This window comes from Pongo abelii, chromosome 13 (genome assembly GCF_028885655.2).
Source record: "Pongo abelii isolate AG06213 chromosome 13, NHGRI_mPonAbe1-v2.0_pri, whole genome shotgun sequence".
Lineage (NCBI taxonomy): Eukaryota > Metazoa > Chordata > Mammalia > Primates > Hominidae > Pongo > Pongo abelii.
Genome location: NC_071998.2, coordinates 72,593,297 through 72,609,719, shown reverse-complemented (window position 1 = coordinate 72,609,719; position 16,423 = coordinate 72,593,297). Strand labels below are relative to the sequence as shown.

General features: G+C 38.3%; 1 long non-coding RNA gene across 1 annotated transcript in view; it reads right to left on the bottom strand.

Moving 5' to 3' along the window:
* The window catches only part of LOC129054745 (uncharacterized), a 444,081-nt gene that overhangs the window by 384,820 nt on the left and 42,838 nt on the right, over positions 1 to 16,423 (bottom strand). The window contains exon 2 of the long non-coding RNA XR_010136531.1: positions 1,845 to 1,944. This is a non-coding gene — a long non-coding RNA (uncharacterized LOC129054745). The remainder of the gene's footprint in view (positions 1 to 1,844; positions 1,945 to 16,423) is intronic.

Below are 16,423 nucleotides of genomic sequence, written 5' to 3'. Positions count from 1 at the left end.
TTTGATTGATTTCAAGGGCCATGTTTTGGGGAAAGAGGACTTGCCTCCCTCCTCATTCTACAATAAAGAAGTTGGGCTTCTTGACTGATTTTTCTATTCCTTATGGATCAATTTTCCTGCTTCTTTGCATGTTTAGTAACTTTTAATTGAAAGCCAAACATTGTGAATTTTACATTCTTAGGTGCTAGATGGCTGTATATCCCTATACATATTCTTGAGCTTTGGTCTGAAACACAGTTGATTGGAAATAATTTGTTCCTTTTGTGTCTTTCTTTTAAGCTTTGGTAGGTGGGAATAGGGCAATGTTTTAGGCTACAGCTAATTTTGTCACATTACTGAGTTTAAAGTCTTCTGAACACTCCACCTGATGACTTTCTCTTGTCAGCTTTTCTACTCTAGCTGGTAAGAACAAGAACTATTCCCAGCCTGTGTGTGTTCTGGTGATTATTCCTTCTAATTCTCTCAGCTGGTTCTTTCCATGGCCTCAGGAAGTTTCCCTAATAGCATGTACTGATCATTATTCAGCTAAACCTTCAAGGGAGACCTCTGCAGATCTCTGAAGTTCTTTCTCTATGCAGATCTCTCCTCTATTGTCCCTTGCCTGACAAACTCTAGCTACTTTCATCTCCCCAGATTCCCAGCTTTGTCTCCTTAACTCAGGAAAACAACTCCACATGAGTTCCCCCTCACATGCTACAATCTGGAAACTCTCTCCAGGCAATAGGCTAGGGTAATCATATGGCTCTTTTCATCTGCTTCCCATCTCTCAGGAAATTGTCTTTTATTGCTTGATGTTCAGTATCTTGAAACCATTGTTCCATATATTTCATCTGTTATTTTGTTAAGCTGATTCAGGTGGGAGGGAAAATCTGATGCCTGTTATCCCTTCTTTCTCAGAAGTCAGGAATGCTTATTTTGATCAAGGGAACACATTTACTTGAGTCTGTTGATTTTTTTTTCCTTAATTTGTTTTTCCATCAACCTCCTGTAAACCATTCATGTTAATTGTCACTTGACCCAATCTTAATCATGCAACATATTTTTTTTAATACTTAACTATAGCCAGCCACTGCCCTAAGTGCTGAGGATATAGGTACAAATTAAAACACAACCACATGCTGAAGGAATCTGCGGCCAGAATCACTGTCGTAGTTTCTCAGTGTTGGGTCATTCAGATGAGCACTCTGTTCTTCCGTCACCCAGCTCCACACACCTTTACCCTACCTACTAGTCCTGTTGCTTCACACTGTGCATTGCATGTTCCTAATTCATTTAGGTAAAGAGAATATTTTTAAAGTCTCATATACCTTTTCCTTTATGCCATCTCTCTCTAATAAAAAGAAAACGTTTCATCTCTCTGTTATGCAGGCCTATGTTTATTATGTTTTTCTCTTATTACATTAATTTTATTTGAGCAAAAGAACAACAATCATGTTTAAGCTTACGATGGGAAACAACACAGCAAGGTTCCATAAATAGAGTTTAATTGCAGTAATTACTTACGTTAATTATATATCAACTGATTATTTTTAAGACATATTTATTGAGCACCATCAGCTTTCAGAGGTACCCATCATTCTCCCACTATATTTTTCAGATTTTCTATCCATGCTCAGAATAATCAACTATCATCTGACACATGATATAATAAGTACCTAATGAAATCCCAATTAAAATTGTATTTGAGATGCTTAGTTTTAGAGATAAATTAGAAATAATTACATGATTCGAGAATCCACATCAGACAGGAAAGACACAACTATATCTTGACTAACTGGAAAGGACAAACACAGATGAAGCCTTTTAATGTGCTTTCCAAAACCTGTTACAAAACATTATTGTACCTCAGCAGATGGTACCAAGAGATGTCTTTTCATTTTTTTTATAGACAGTTCCCTTTCATACGCTGACTTGAGTGATTTTAGTCCTCATTATTACTGTCATCTGTTAGAGACAGAAAAAAAAGCAGGAGGGAGCATGTTATTTTCCATAAGGCAAGAACATCAGTATGGAGCCAGCCTTTGAGCCTACTAAGTTTAATTTACTGAGCCGCAATAAGCAGGAGAATGCACGGACTGGCTCTTAGCTGTTCATTTCAAACAACTTATCTTCATTTGGAGCTGAGACACTTGGTGCTTGCTGAGTACCATGCTTCCTCTCCTTCTCCTCCCTTTACCCAACCCCCAGCTAATTTTTTCCCTCTTAAGATTTAATGAATTCTGGAACCAATCAAAAGCAGGCTGTTAGGAGACACTAGACAGGTGAAAGCTTTAATACCATCTCTTCCAGAGTTCAAAAGGTCGCTTCCCCACACTAGAATAGCAAAAAATATATTTATTCCCTCTGAGGGAGCTATTTAGTCTCCAAGGGGAGAAAAGTGCCCCACTAAGTCCACCAAGGCTGTGCTCAAAGCTTCCTCTTCTTGCCCTGCAATATCTTTGTTCAGAGGACAACAGGCTCATTTACAACCTCACTTGGAGAAACTGTTAGCCGTACGTTTCCAATCTATATAATTTGCTGCTAAAGAACACAATAGTGTCTAATAGAAAACAGCTGTTACAAAATCTACTCTTTCTGGCAGGAGCGGTTCCTAACGTAGGATTTTAATTTTATCTCCTGATTGATAACACCCCATTAGCCATATCCAGATTCCTAACTGCAAAATGACGCATGGGCACTATTTTAAGCTCCCTCCCAGATGGATATCATTATGCTTGCTTGTCCCTCTGAACAGAAAGTCCACAGTTTGGGCGGTGTAATATGATACAGGCACTTATAACCACCCTGACACACAAAATGGGAAATACTGGTCACAGCCCATCCAGAGTGTTAAAAATGCGTAGATAATGTGGACAGACGTAAATAGAAAAGATAATAGGTGTTATGTATTATAATAATCCACAGACAGATATAAAACCAAAAGTAATTTGCATTTCATATTTACCAAGAAATATTTTCCTTTGCTCTTTTGGACTTTTACTATTTATAGGAGAGGCACAGGGAGAGCCTTCTTTCACTAGTCACATAAGATTTTATTTGGGAATGGCTAAATTTGTAGGGAAGATATCAACTTAGAAGATTAGGATTAATAATTATTGAATCAGGTCTCCACAAGTTCATGGCAGAAATTAAACAATTACTCTACAAGGAGGGAGGAGCACTTTGACACAGTAACCTGGCTATGAAAGTACTAGGGGTCTGAGAAGGTCTCCTAGAGAAAGTGATACTTAGGTGAAAGGTGAAAACCAAAACTGAGTATGCCCAGTTATATTTAGGAAAAAAATCAGTTTTGAGGCATGACAAAGATCAACACAATGCAGTGAGTGTGTTGGACAAAGTGTAGAATCTTCATCAAGATTCAGCTGGAAAATATTCAAGAAAAAATAAATTTCAGTGGAGTGGCAGCAGGAAGAAGGCAAAGGAAGGTCTATGCCCAAGTTCTTGAAATTCTCATAAAATTGGTGACTGATTCATCATGCTTTCTGGAATAACTTTAATTATACATCTAAAACCATCCTTCACAACCACAGTCATGACAGAAAGGCACAGAACCACACACCAGCCTTAATGAGATCTATTTAAAGCATCTCAACATTTATTTTGTAATGGCTTCAAAGTCCAAAATCAAGGTACATTTCTCTGTGGAGCTCTTCAACCTCAGGGCAGAAATGCTATATTCATAAGAGAGCACTGTGGTGCATTTAAGGGTATAGGAGCTGGAGAAAATTTCCAGGTTGCATGAGATATTCAAGTTCCGACATAGTTTGTGCAATATTTCTTTGCCAGTAACAAACCTCTTGAACAACCTTGTTTCCTCAGTGTAAACTAGAATACCGATAAAGCAATATCCACTCACTGCAGTGTGTTGATCTTTGTCATGCCTCAAAACTGAATTTTTTCCTAAATACAACTTGGCATACTCAGTTTTGGTTTTCACCTTTCACCTAAGTATCACTTTCTCTAGGAGACCTTCTCAGACCCCTGGAATAGGTTGAGTTCCCCATGCTGTATTTCCCTGGCACCTTATACTATACCTTACTCATCACATTTAAAACTCAGTGTACTCATCACTCATCACATTTAAATTTTAATGTCCGTCTACAGTAATTCACCTTTTAGTTAACCTATGAATCCATATTGTGGATAATGAACTGAATTCTGTCTAAATACACCCTCTAATTCAATATTGAAGATCTCTTGGAATTTGGAGACCTCATGTTAGGACCCATGATCTGATCTTATAAATCCCTTGGTTTATGAATGAAGAAATAAGCATAATCTATGCTAATATATCCAATTTGAGGCAGGCTTAGACTAAGACTCAGGTTTTATGGTTCAACACAAGGGAATTCTACTAGGTGTGGAAATCATTAACCCATTACAAGAATCTGACCCACGTTTCCTCCTTTTTCTTAGCACCAGCCAATCATCCCATCTTGCAGTCAGCCTGGCTCAAATAGGAATTTATCAAACTGAAGGACAGACTCTGATTCTATGCTATAACTGAAATCCACAGCATCCCCTAAATACTCTGCTAAGTCCACATCCCTCAAACACCCTGCCTCTGTTTCCCCAAGCCATCCGTGTTCCCTCTTCCCCCAGTTTATCACACACTTGCCCTTTTGCCCTTGCAAAGGCTCTCCTCTCCCAGCTCAAGCATCTTATATTATCCCCAAACAGTAGCAGCAGGCCTCAGCTAACAATCTTGTGACCTGCAGATTCCCATGATACTGAGTTTAAAAGCTAGAGCAGCCACTCTGCCACTCCTACCTATCAATATCTTTTTTTTCCAATTTCAATAACATGTTAGATGAAAGGGAGTAGCAATACTAGTACCCTTTCCTACTCGGAGAGCATCCACTATTATGCATGTTTTATGCAAAGTGGTGCTTTACTTTACATCGTTGAAGAGAGACGCAGACATCCCCTTTTCCCTCTCTAAGGCAGGCCAGGCATTGGCTTATTATGTAGGCTTCACTATTATTGCTTCACACTTTTGAACCTGGAAGAAGAGAAGTGAATATGAAAGAACATTCAGAAAGTATTCATAATCCAGGATTCAAAATCCAGAGACCAAGGGGTGGCAATTGTATAGGGTGAGGTGCCAGCTGCAGATCTGAGGACTAGATCCTCTAATATATCTTCCTTCCTTTTTGTTTATATTCATGCTGACACATTTTAACTAATTTTCTTTTTCTTCCCTCTCCCAGTCCCAGAACTACTGTATATGAAGTTTATTGCTTAACTTTACAGTTTATTCCTTAGATTGTGGAAAATGGAAAGAGGATCAGGACAGACCTGGAAGAGAAATGGACAATGCCTAGAGATTCTGGGTTTGGAGTGAGATGAAGCAACTGACAAGATTCAGGGCCATGCATTAGCTGCATTCCATCAGGTACATACAGTTGTCTTTTTAGGGTATAAGTACAAGAAGAAAAGTGTGGTGGTGGATAGCCTACAGAGAGTGGGAGTGGGCACTTTTCATTTTACGGTCACTCAAAAATCTAAGCCCTCTTCCTAGTTTTGGGGAATCCTCCACTGTATGGGACTTGGCTATAGAATGACCAATAATTTGTCATCCATATTGGAAAGCTATTAAGAATTAAAGGGGGCATGGTTAATAATCCTGTTGGAACAATCAGCATAAGTCAGGTCTGTCCCAGCAAACCAGGACATACAGTCAGCTGAATCTTGGAAAGAGCATTCCCTTTCTTCTACAACAGAAACCAAAGAGAGAAGACAATCCCTCTCCCTGCTCTCTGACAGCTAGGGCACAGGCATGAGACTAACAGTCCTCGAAGGAATGATGTAAACAAAGCAGTGGCTATTAAAAATACTAGTAGCAGCAGTGGATTAAGGTTAAGAGTCCAGTCATGGCATTTATGAGTGTTCAGTGGCTATAGGGCAGCAGAAACACCCTAGCCACACTTTTTTAAATATGTCCATAACTAGGTGTGGTTACTAGTCTCCAAAGATGGTTCTCAATGAACTGGACCTCCAGGTATCTACTCTCTTGTATAGTTCTTTTCCACAATGAATCTCTGTTGACCTGTGACTTGCTTTAAGCAACAGAATGTGGAGGAAGTGGTGCTGTGCCGGTTCTAGAGCTAAACCTTGAGAAGACCTGGAAGTTTCTACTTTTGTGCTTTGGGGAGCCCTGAGCAACTACGGAAGAAGTCTGGTTACCTTACTAGGGAGACCACTTGAAGAGGGAGAGGCCCTGAGATAACAGAGAACAAGAAAGACCTGGTAGTCCCACTGTCCCTGCCAAAGGGCTAAATATGTGAGGAAGCCCTCAAGCACTTAATTCAGATGAGTGCTGCCCCAGGCAACATCACGTAGAGCAGAACAGCCTCTCTAAGCCCAGTCAACACAGAGAACTACAAAAGATGGTGTTACTTAAAGTCACTAAGGATCAAGGTGATTTGTTACATAGTAGTAGATAACCAAAACACTAAGCAGTCAGTTTCCCAGCCTGTCTTGCTTTTGCCATCTCATGAGACTGGTTCTCTAATTTTCCTGTTTCAGTTCATTAAGTCTTCATGCAAACCTCTTTTCTATCCTGATTTACCAATGGCTTTTTTAAAAACATATTTATCTTCATTTTTGTCGCTTCAGGGCAGGGGTGTCCCAACATTTCAAACATAAGGGCTCCATTTTTACTTAAAAAAGCACATGTAAGAGATGTACCTTTAGGAACCACTGACTGGGAAAAAAAAAAATAACTAACAGAAAGTTATTAGAATTGAGCAATAACCTTAAATGAATTCTCATTTTCTTCAGCATAACTGCGTATACACATTCAAAAACAAAGAACTATGCCTCCATCTGAGAAGTGCATTACATAGTAGATACTTAGGAAGTTTATGAACCTTTGGCCTCTTTCCATAGCTCTTCACCTTTAAAGTCTATGTCCCACCAGGCAGGAGTCACTAATGTGGCATATGTTTCTCCTTTGACATGTCCTTGAGATGAAGTGGTTCCCAAAATACACTGTTTCTTGGGAAAGAAAAACAATCTGGAAAATATTGCAGCACTGGACAGACAATACCACTGATAACAGACAGAATAAAACTTCAAAAAAATCCAGCTGGGGGCGGTGGCTCACGCCTGTAATCCCAGCACTTCGGGAGGCTGAGGCTGGCGGATCACGAGGTCAGGAGATGGAGACCATCCTGGCTAACATGGTGAAAGCCCGTCTGTACTAAAAATACAAAAAATTAGCCGGGCATGGTAGTGAGCGCCTGTAGTCCCAGCTACTGGGGAGGCTGAGGCAGGAGAATCGCTTAAACCCAGGAGGCGGAGCTTGCAGTGAGCTGAGATCGCACCACTGCACTCCAGCCTGGGCAACAGAGCGAGACTCCATCTCAAAAAAAAAAAAAAAAAAAAAAATTCCAACAAACCAACCTTCTTCAGAGGATATGAGGTAAAATAAATAAATAAATAAACATTTTAGAGAGAACTGGCTCACAGACAAGTATAAACATTTTGGTAACAAGGCACCTGAATTATAGATGTAAAGCTATTAACCATGTATACTCCTTCAATATGGGTGCTTCTCTTTCTTATATTTCTCTTAAATGGGAAGATGCCTACAGATAGAGCTTTTCGAAGTAGTCACCAATGGGGAAAAAAATGAGTTTTTCTTGCTTTGATAGTATGCTAAAATTTTAACGGTAAACTTTAAAAAAAATTGGGGGGTTTTGTTTGTTTGGCATCCCCAAACATTTTGGATCCAGAGAAGAAAATAATTTGAATAAAGAGAGGAATAGCTTCCTTCCTGATAACACATCCAATCCACTATTCCTTCTATTAAAATAGAAAAATGTTACCCAGTCAAAGTCAGAAACACTTTCTCCTCACTGTATTTTTAATGTGGACCCAGTAGTTACCTCAAATAGGGTCGTTTTTCAGTTGCACAGGTGTCTCTCTGGAGATAGTCCCAAGAATATCTTTGTATTTAAAAACAAGCATATAACACCTTAGAGAAATCTAAGAAGCATGTCTTGGTGATATAGATGAATAGTCCAGAGCTCAGCACAAGGGCTGGGAGCTTATAAGATAAACACCCTAAATAGATATGACATCTGTATAGATGATATTTTTAACCTTAATGGTAATATAAAACAATGGCATTAGTAGGAGGTTAAACAAGTTGGAAAAATTCAGATTTTGCTTTCTGGCTTACAAATGACCAACACAACTTTTCCTTCTGTGGGCTATAATATTCAAACATTGAACTTCCTCCCCTTTTGTGATCATCAGCTCTGGGAGTTCCTATGAAAATAAATCAGTAAAGCAACTTCCTTTCCAGGCTGTCTGTCTAGATTCACTGTCACTATCCAATCATCCAATTTCAAATGAATCCCAAAGTAATAATTGCAGGTATCCAGTAGGATATAATAATCATTTTCTTAAATTAAAAAAAAAAACTCATCTTTTGAACAGATATGTTTTTCTCTCTCAACTGAGGCCCCAGGCCTGGCTAGGAATCATTAGCCACTGAATGGATATAAGAAATTCAAACATATTATGAAAATCTTTGAATAATTCAGTTAACAAGCCAGTCAGCCGTAAGAGGCAAATGCCCAAGAAATCAGGCTTCATTAGCTAGCTGCTGGCTTCATGTAGAGCTACCCTGAGGATTCAGAGTACTAAAAAATATTTCATATGCCCAGTTCTTTCTGCCATAGCACACCATGAGCTTTTCTAAGTGTTAGAACATAGAGGAAAGCAGGGGGAAGATGGACAGGAATATTATTTAGCAAGTGCCTACACTGTTCCAGACCCCACCCCAGACATACATACATTATTTTATTTATTCCTCATAATAAGCTATGTTAGCTATTATCTTTCCATTTGCCCACTTTACAAATGAGATTCTTGAAACTCAGAGTTGTCTAAGGTCATGAAGCTAATAAATGGTAAATAAAAAATTTGAACACAGGTCTAGCTAACTCTGTATATACCTCACTCACCAGCTCTGTGTGAGCACAACCACACAAGCCTGTCTAGCCAGTCCATGACACCTAACAGTAAACAAGTTGAAAGTTGAAAGACTGGAAGAGGACATGCACGATGTGGTAGTATGAAATATCAATTAACAACTTGGTAGTAAGAAAAAAATAAAGTTCAATCAGGCAATGCCAGACTCTTATATTTTCTAGAAGTGTGTTCTAAAACAAGTCTGTGGGTCACTCTTTCTTCTTTGTTTAGCCTACCCACAACTGGTATTTAGCAACCTCCCACTGGCCAAAAGCCCAAGCACCTTTCACACTCATCTTTCAGAGCACTTTCAGTGTTCTGTAGAAAATGCTAAATTTCCAGTATTTGTACTCTCTGCCATCTAACAGAAGCATAGATAACTTCCATGTCACTAGAGAATACTCACCATAGATTTCCAACTGCTAAGCATATGCTATTGGTTATTAAAGGTGATGCTTACTTTTGTCCAGGCAGGGGCTTTTCCCCTGACTGAGATAATATCACAACCATTTAGTCTGGAATAGTAAGTCTAATATACAGTATCAGACATTTTCAATTTACATTTTCATCAAAGTTTGTCATTCTAATGAAGGTTATTCCCTTATTATCATTTTTAATGCCCCAAACAAAGGTCCTTAAGTCCAGCTAATAATTGGTAAATGTAAACTATATGGGAACAGATTTAGGAACAGATTGTGAGGCATATAATAAAATCATTAAAACCCTGTGTAGTCAGAAATGCATTTTTTGGTGTGTGAATCTGGGGTGACTTTGCCAAGTTTGTTGTATATTGGAAAAGGTATAGAGCTGAGAAAAATGTGGCTAATAAGTAATTTAATCTGCCAGTAATCTGGACTGCTAAATGCTAAAAATATGCATTTCTGAAAGTTACAACATTCAAAATCACCAACCAAGTCAGGAAAACTGAAGCCAGAGGTTGGTATAGCAAAATTTCCCATGGTATTTGTGATTACAAATTAGGCTATTAAATGAATAGCTTACTATAATGATATAAAAGTGGCAAAGTTAACGTCCCCCTAAGGACCTTCAGTTCTACAGTTTCTAACTCTTGTGGGTTTAAATTTGTAACTTACCATTGCACTCAAGTAGCTTTTGCATTTAATTATTTTGGGGGAGAGAGTTAAGAGGGAGAGATGGAAGTGGGGAGGAGAATAAATGAGCACATCACTTCTCAGAGCTCACTTTCATACAGCTGATGCTGCCTGCTTCATTGTCAATTCACAAGTTCATTCTCTATTCCCTAAAGGAAGCAGGTGAGACCAGCCTCCTTTCTGCTTCTCCAGCTTTCCATCTGAAGGACAGGTAGAGAATGTTATGATATTTCCAGGCTCTGAGTTGATATATCAAAAGGACTTTTCACCCCTTAAATAATCAGCTACATCCTGCTGTTTTTCAAGTCCACCTGTGAACTATTTTACATCATGCATCTGGGGATTCACCTCCAAACTGAGCATGCCCAAATTCCCATCTGAAGTGATTGTTGGCATGGCAATTCTAAAATATGATACATTCTTGAACACAGGCTTCATACGTTGTGTTCTTGATTTTCCCTTCCTGTTCCCTTCTCCTCCGTGGCCAAAGGATCAAGACCAAAGCCTAGAAAACACCACCTGTTTAAGACATTTCCCCTACTCCAAGAGTTGTTAATTGTCCTATAGGAGCAGCAGGTGTCATCCCACAGTGGAAAATGTGAATGTCACCGTTTCCTGACAGATAATTTCTTTCCAGGATCCCAACTTCCCTCAACTTTTTGTAATGCCAAGAGAATTAATTTTTAGAACATAGAGAAAAAAAATATGGAAACTGATTTTAATTTAAAGTCTCATTCCACTCAGAACATTTAATACAAACTGCATGATTTTCTAGTTCCTGAGGCCAGAGACATGACTAAACACAGACCCTGCCCTGAGAACATCACTGTCATATGACAATTTAGATTATTTAAAAGGCAACTAGAACATCATTACAGTTGTTGTTCATCAGGTGCCTGGCAGAGGCCCAGGTGGAAAGAAAGCAACCAGATCTGTTGGAGATTAAAAATCAAGGAGAATCCACCACCCCTGCTACAGCCTGGCTGAAGATGGAGAGTGGTAGTAGGCAAAGCACCTTCCCCACTTGGGATGGCCAGCAAGGTGTGTAACGTTGGTGAAACCAAGGTACGCCATTGGTTTCCCATATGGAACCAAAAATAGAGCTTGTCTAGCCAAAGCAAGCCTAAGCAAAAAGTACAAATCTGGAGGCATCACATTATTGGACTTCAAGTTATACTACAAGGCTATCATTACCAAAAGAGTATGGTACTGGTATAAAAGTAGGCACACAGACCAATGGAATAGAATAGAGAACTCAGAAATAAAGCCAAATACTTACAACCAACTGATCTTTGGCAAAGCACACAAACACATAGACTAGGGAAAGGATGCCCTATTTAATAAATGGTGCTAGGTACACTGGCTAGCCTCATGTAAAAGAATGAAACTGATCTCTCACCTTATACAAAAATCAACTCAAGATGGATCACAGACTTAAATCTAAGACCTAAAACCATAAAAATTCTAGAAGATAACCTTAGGAAAAGTCTTCTGGACATTGGCCTAGGCAAAGAATTCATGACTAAAACCCAAAAGCAAATGCAACAAAAACAAACATAAATAAATGGGACCTGACTAAACTGAAAAGCTTCTGCACAGCAAAAGAAATAATCAGCAAAGTAAACAGACAACTCACAGAATGGGAGAAAATATTTGCAAACTATGCATCTGACAAAAGACTAGTATCCAGAATCTACAAGACACTCAGATAAGTCAGCAAGAAAAAAATAAGCAATCCCATCAAAAAGTGGACAAATGACATGAATAGACATTTCTCAAAAGAAGATATGCAAATGGCCAACAAGCATATGAAAAAATGTTCAACATCACTAAATATCAGGTAAATGCAAATTAAAATCACAGTGAGAATAACCCTACTTCTGCAATAATGGCCAGTATTAAAAAATCAAAAAACAATAGATGTTGGTGTGGATGTGGTGAAAGGGGAATGCTTATACATTGCTGGTGGTAATGTAAATCAGTACAACCTCTACGGAAATAGTATGGAGATTCCTTAAAGAACTAAAAGTAGATCTACCATTTGATCCAGCAATCCCATTACTTGGTGCCTACTCAAAGGCAAAGAAGTCATTATATCAAAAAGACACATGCATGTATATGCTTATTGCAACCCAATTCACAACTGCAAAGATATGGAAGCAACCTAAGTGTCCACTGACCAATGAGTGGATAAAGAAAATGTGTCATATATACACCATGGAGTACTACTCAGCCATAAAATTGAATGAAATAATGTCTTTTGCAGCAATTTGGATGGAGCTGGAGGCCTTATTCCAAGACAAGTAACTCAGGAATAAAAAAAAAATACCATATGTTCTCACTTATAAGTGGGAGCTAAGCTATGAGGACACAAAGGCATACAGAATGATAAAATGAATTCTGGAGACTCAGAAGGGGGAGGTTGGTAGAGGGGTATGGGATAAAAAACTACATATTGGGCACAAAATACCCTACTCAGGTGACAGGTGCACTAAAATCTCATAATTCACCACTATATAATTCATCCATGTAACCAAAAGCCACTTATACCTCAAAACTATTAAAATAAAAAAATTAAAAGTAGCACATGAAAAAAAGAAAAAGAATAAAAATCTTCATTTCCTCATAGGTAAAAGAGACATACTGGGAGGCACATCCTCACAAGAGTTTTGTGGGGACTAAATGTGTAGATCTACATAAAGTGCCTAGCAAAGTGTCTGCCACATAATGATCATTTAATAAACCTTATGTATTATTATTGATCTTGTTGTTAAAATGTGTTGGTGCTTAGAGCTGCAAGGTATTACCCTAGCAAGTTGCAATCAGTATCTGATTTAATCCTCACCATTTATCAGATGAGGCTACTGAGGCATAGAGGAGTTAAGTTTTGAATCCCAGTCTTACTTCATATCCTTCACCCTGCACTTAAGCATAGTATAGGGTGGTTAAATGGTTCTATAACCACTATTACTTTAGACATAGGTCTCTTTTCCCAGCCCATTCCACCTTACGGCCAGAAAGTTGAAAGATGACAGACAGGAGAGGAGGGCATATACAGCGAATGAGTATGAAGTACCAGTTCACAACTTGGTTGTAAGAAACAAGTATAAAGTCAGGCATTAGAATTGGAAAGTATAGCAGTCTGGAACCATTTAACATTAGGGCAAATAAGCTGCATGATTCAATGGCAATTAGAGGTAACATTATATAAGAGGACAGTGCAATATAGTGAACTGTAGTATATTAATGATCCTATGTTATCAAGAGAAAGTCAAATTATGTTCCGTTTTCTGTTTAAGAAGAATGGGAAGTGTGAGATATTTTAAAGAAATTCTATCAAAAATAGAGAAATTTCTAAAAATTTTGATAATTGAAGAAATAAACTCCACTTACATAAAAAAATCTTATTCCTAAATGGTGATACATAAAATTACAATTGAATTACAGATGGTCCCCAACTTAGGATAGTTTGACTTACAATTTTTCCACTTTTTTATTGGGACCCAAATCCACTATAAATTAAGAAGCATCCGGACTTTTAATTTTTTGACTTTACAATGGGTTTATCTGGCTATTAAGTGTATTTTCAACTTATTATATTCTCTGCTTAAACAATGGGTTTATCAACACATAGTCCCATCGTAAGTCAAGGAACACCTGTGTAGGTGATATGGTTTGGCTCTGTGTCCCCACCCAAATCTCACCTTGAATTGTAATAATCCCCATGTGTCATGAGAGAGACCTGGTGGAAGGTAATTGAATCATAGGGGTGGGTTTTTCCCTTGCTGTTCTCATGATAGTGATAAGTCTCAGGAGATCTGATGGTTTCATAAAGGGGAGTTATCCTGCACATGCTGTCTTGCCTGCTGCCATGTAAAACATGACTTTGCTCCACCTTTGCCTTCCACCACGATTGTGAGGCCTCCTCAGCTGTGTGGAACTGTGAGTCAATTAAACCACTTTCCTTTATAAATTATCCACTCTCAGGTATGTCTTTATTAGCCGTCTCAGGTATGTCTTTATTAACCGTCTCAGGTATGTCTTTATTAGCAATCCTATTACAATAGGATTGGCAAATTCTTCAAAAATCCTCCAGTCCTACTGCTACATTTTTCACGTAAGGAATCAGAAGCCCAGAGGGGTTAAGTGATTTGCCCAAAGTCACACAGATAATTAGTTGGGAGAGTCTAGTGAAATGAGGGAATGGACAGATAATAACCAAGGCTAAAGCTAGAAGCTGAGGTGTGATGGTTTGGCATTCCACGATGAAGAGCTTGAAACTTATTGTGTGAGTTAGCTTTTCATGGTGCATCCCATCAGCTAAAAAGAATTACATATACAAACATAATGTATGCTCATTACATGTATCTACTACTATCATTAGCTAATATCTCAAGGCATAGATTACACTGCTGGAGAGGTTCTTTGTTAATGATTAAAATAATCTTCTTGATAATTTCCATTTCTGTTTTGGCTGACTCTTTCTCAGATCTAATTAGGTCATTCATGATTGTTTCTGCCCCATAATGTGACTGAGAAAGAGGTTGTGCCAAAAGAAGGCAAAGTTCCAGCTCTGCCATTGTCTTATTATTGCTTTGTAAGTCACTTATCCATTTTTCTGGGAGTTCTTTTGGTTAAAATTGGATGATGTAATCTGTAAGCCCAGTTAAGCAGGTTCACAAGGGCACTGCTGTCTACCGCTCTGCTCTTTCCATTGGTTACCTCAACTACAGACGTGACACATGGACAGAGTACAGGTACCATTATCACTCCTTGTATTAAGTGATAAATTTCTGAATTCTTTAGAATCATTTGTGTGTGCATATGTATGTTTCCTAATGTCTCTCCTATAATCTATCTTGTCCTCTTGTGCATTCTCATTGGAGGGCATTGTTACAGGTGATGGATGGAGCACCATGGAAGACTTTATGATTTAAAGGACAAAAAGGTCACCAATGTCCACCTTAAAGAAGGACTTCCAATACTGGAGGTAGGGAAACCAGCTAGGTAGCTGTGGCAAAGGTCAAACCGAGAAATGATTAGGCTGGGGATGAATAAGATAGTGAGAGCAAAAATGAAAAGAAAAAGATGCCTTATGGAAACATTGAGAAAGGGAAGATGGCAGGTCTTATGAATTTGGTTGTGAGAGAAAAAGGAAAAAAATCAACCGTGGCTCCAAGTTCTCTTCCATAAAGGATCAAGTTATCAAATAAACAGTGACAGCAACACTGGCAAAGGTATCTGTAACCGGCTGTGTGGTTAACACAGCAACTTTCAAAGCTTTCAAGGCTTTTACATTCCCTCTCCTTTTTTAGAATTCATCCATTTATTATCTCTGATAATAAAGTCAATGCAAACTCAGAGAAGCTTATTCCTTACATTTACATGAGAAGCAGACCAAAACCCCCTCTTTGCACCATCAATCAGAGCAAACTACTTCTTCCACCCCCACCCCGACCCTTTAGAGAGATTTAAACCATGAGACACAATCAAATGAACAGATGAGCCTCTCAATCAGTATCAGTATTTAACTGCCACAGACACAACCAGCCATGGTGATGCATTATACATTTTTCGTGTTGTGTGTGTCTGCCTGGTTTGTCAGAACTCAAATTTCTTTTGCACTTAAACTGCTGTCATCCCAATAATGTTATTCATTGTTAGCAATGACTCCCTGTGCTATATCACAAACACACGACATGATGCATACAGTTCCAGGAAGAAACTGGCAGGATAATATCTTCTTCTATCCTGTGAGCAATTACCTACTTTCCCTTTATTTTCTTTCATTTCTTTCCCTGTGAAACACAATGTGCACAGTTAACACACAGTTGTGCTGAGTTATGACACTTTGGATATTTTCATCTTAGGAATGTTAAATGCTGATACTCAACCTTATAAATCCAGTTCTGCTATATCAAAGTGAGAAGAGAATGAAGAAGCAGTATATTTGTTTAGGAGTTATTATATTAAATTATATCATATTATATAGCATAGTTTAATATTATATTTTCAATAAACAATTACATTAATTGCTAAATGGAAACAAGATGTAACACCTCTCACCTTAGATGAGGCATAAAACTACTAAGATTGACATAGTCCTAGACAAGAGTTCCCCTGACAAGGGGGAGCAATGCCGTTCTCCCTCTCCGATAATTTTGCAACCACATAAAATACAACTTTCACTCTCTTAGAAGTATGAAGAAACAGTCTTTTATTTTCTTCACCTGTAGCTGTGAAGTCGAGTGATTCATCTAAATTATTGAGATAACACAAATGTGACATTTATTTGTGTCACATTTGTATCTATTGCACATATGTAT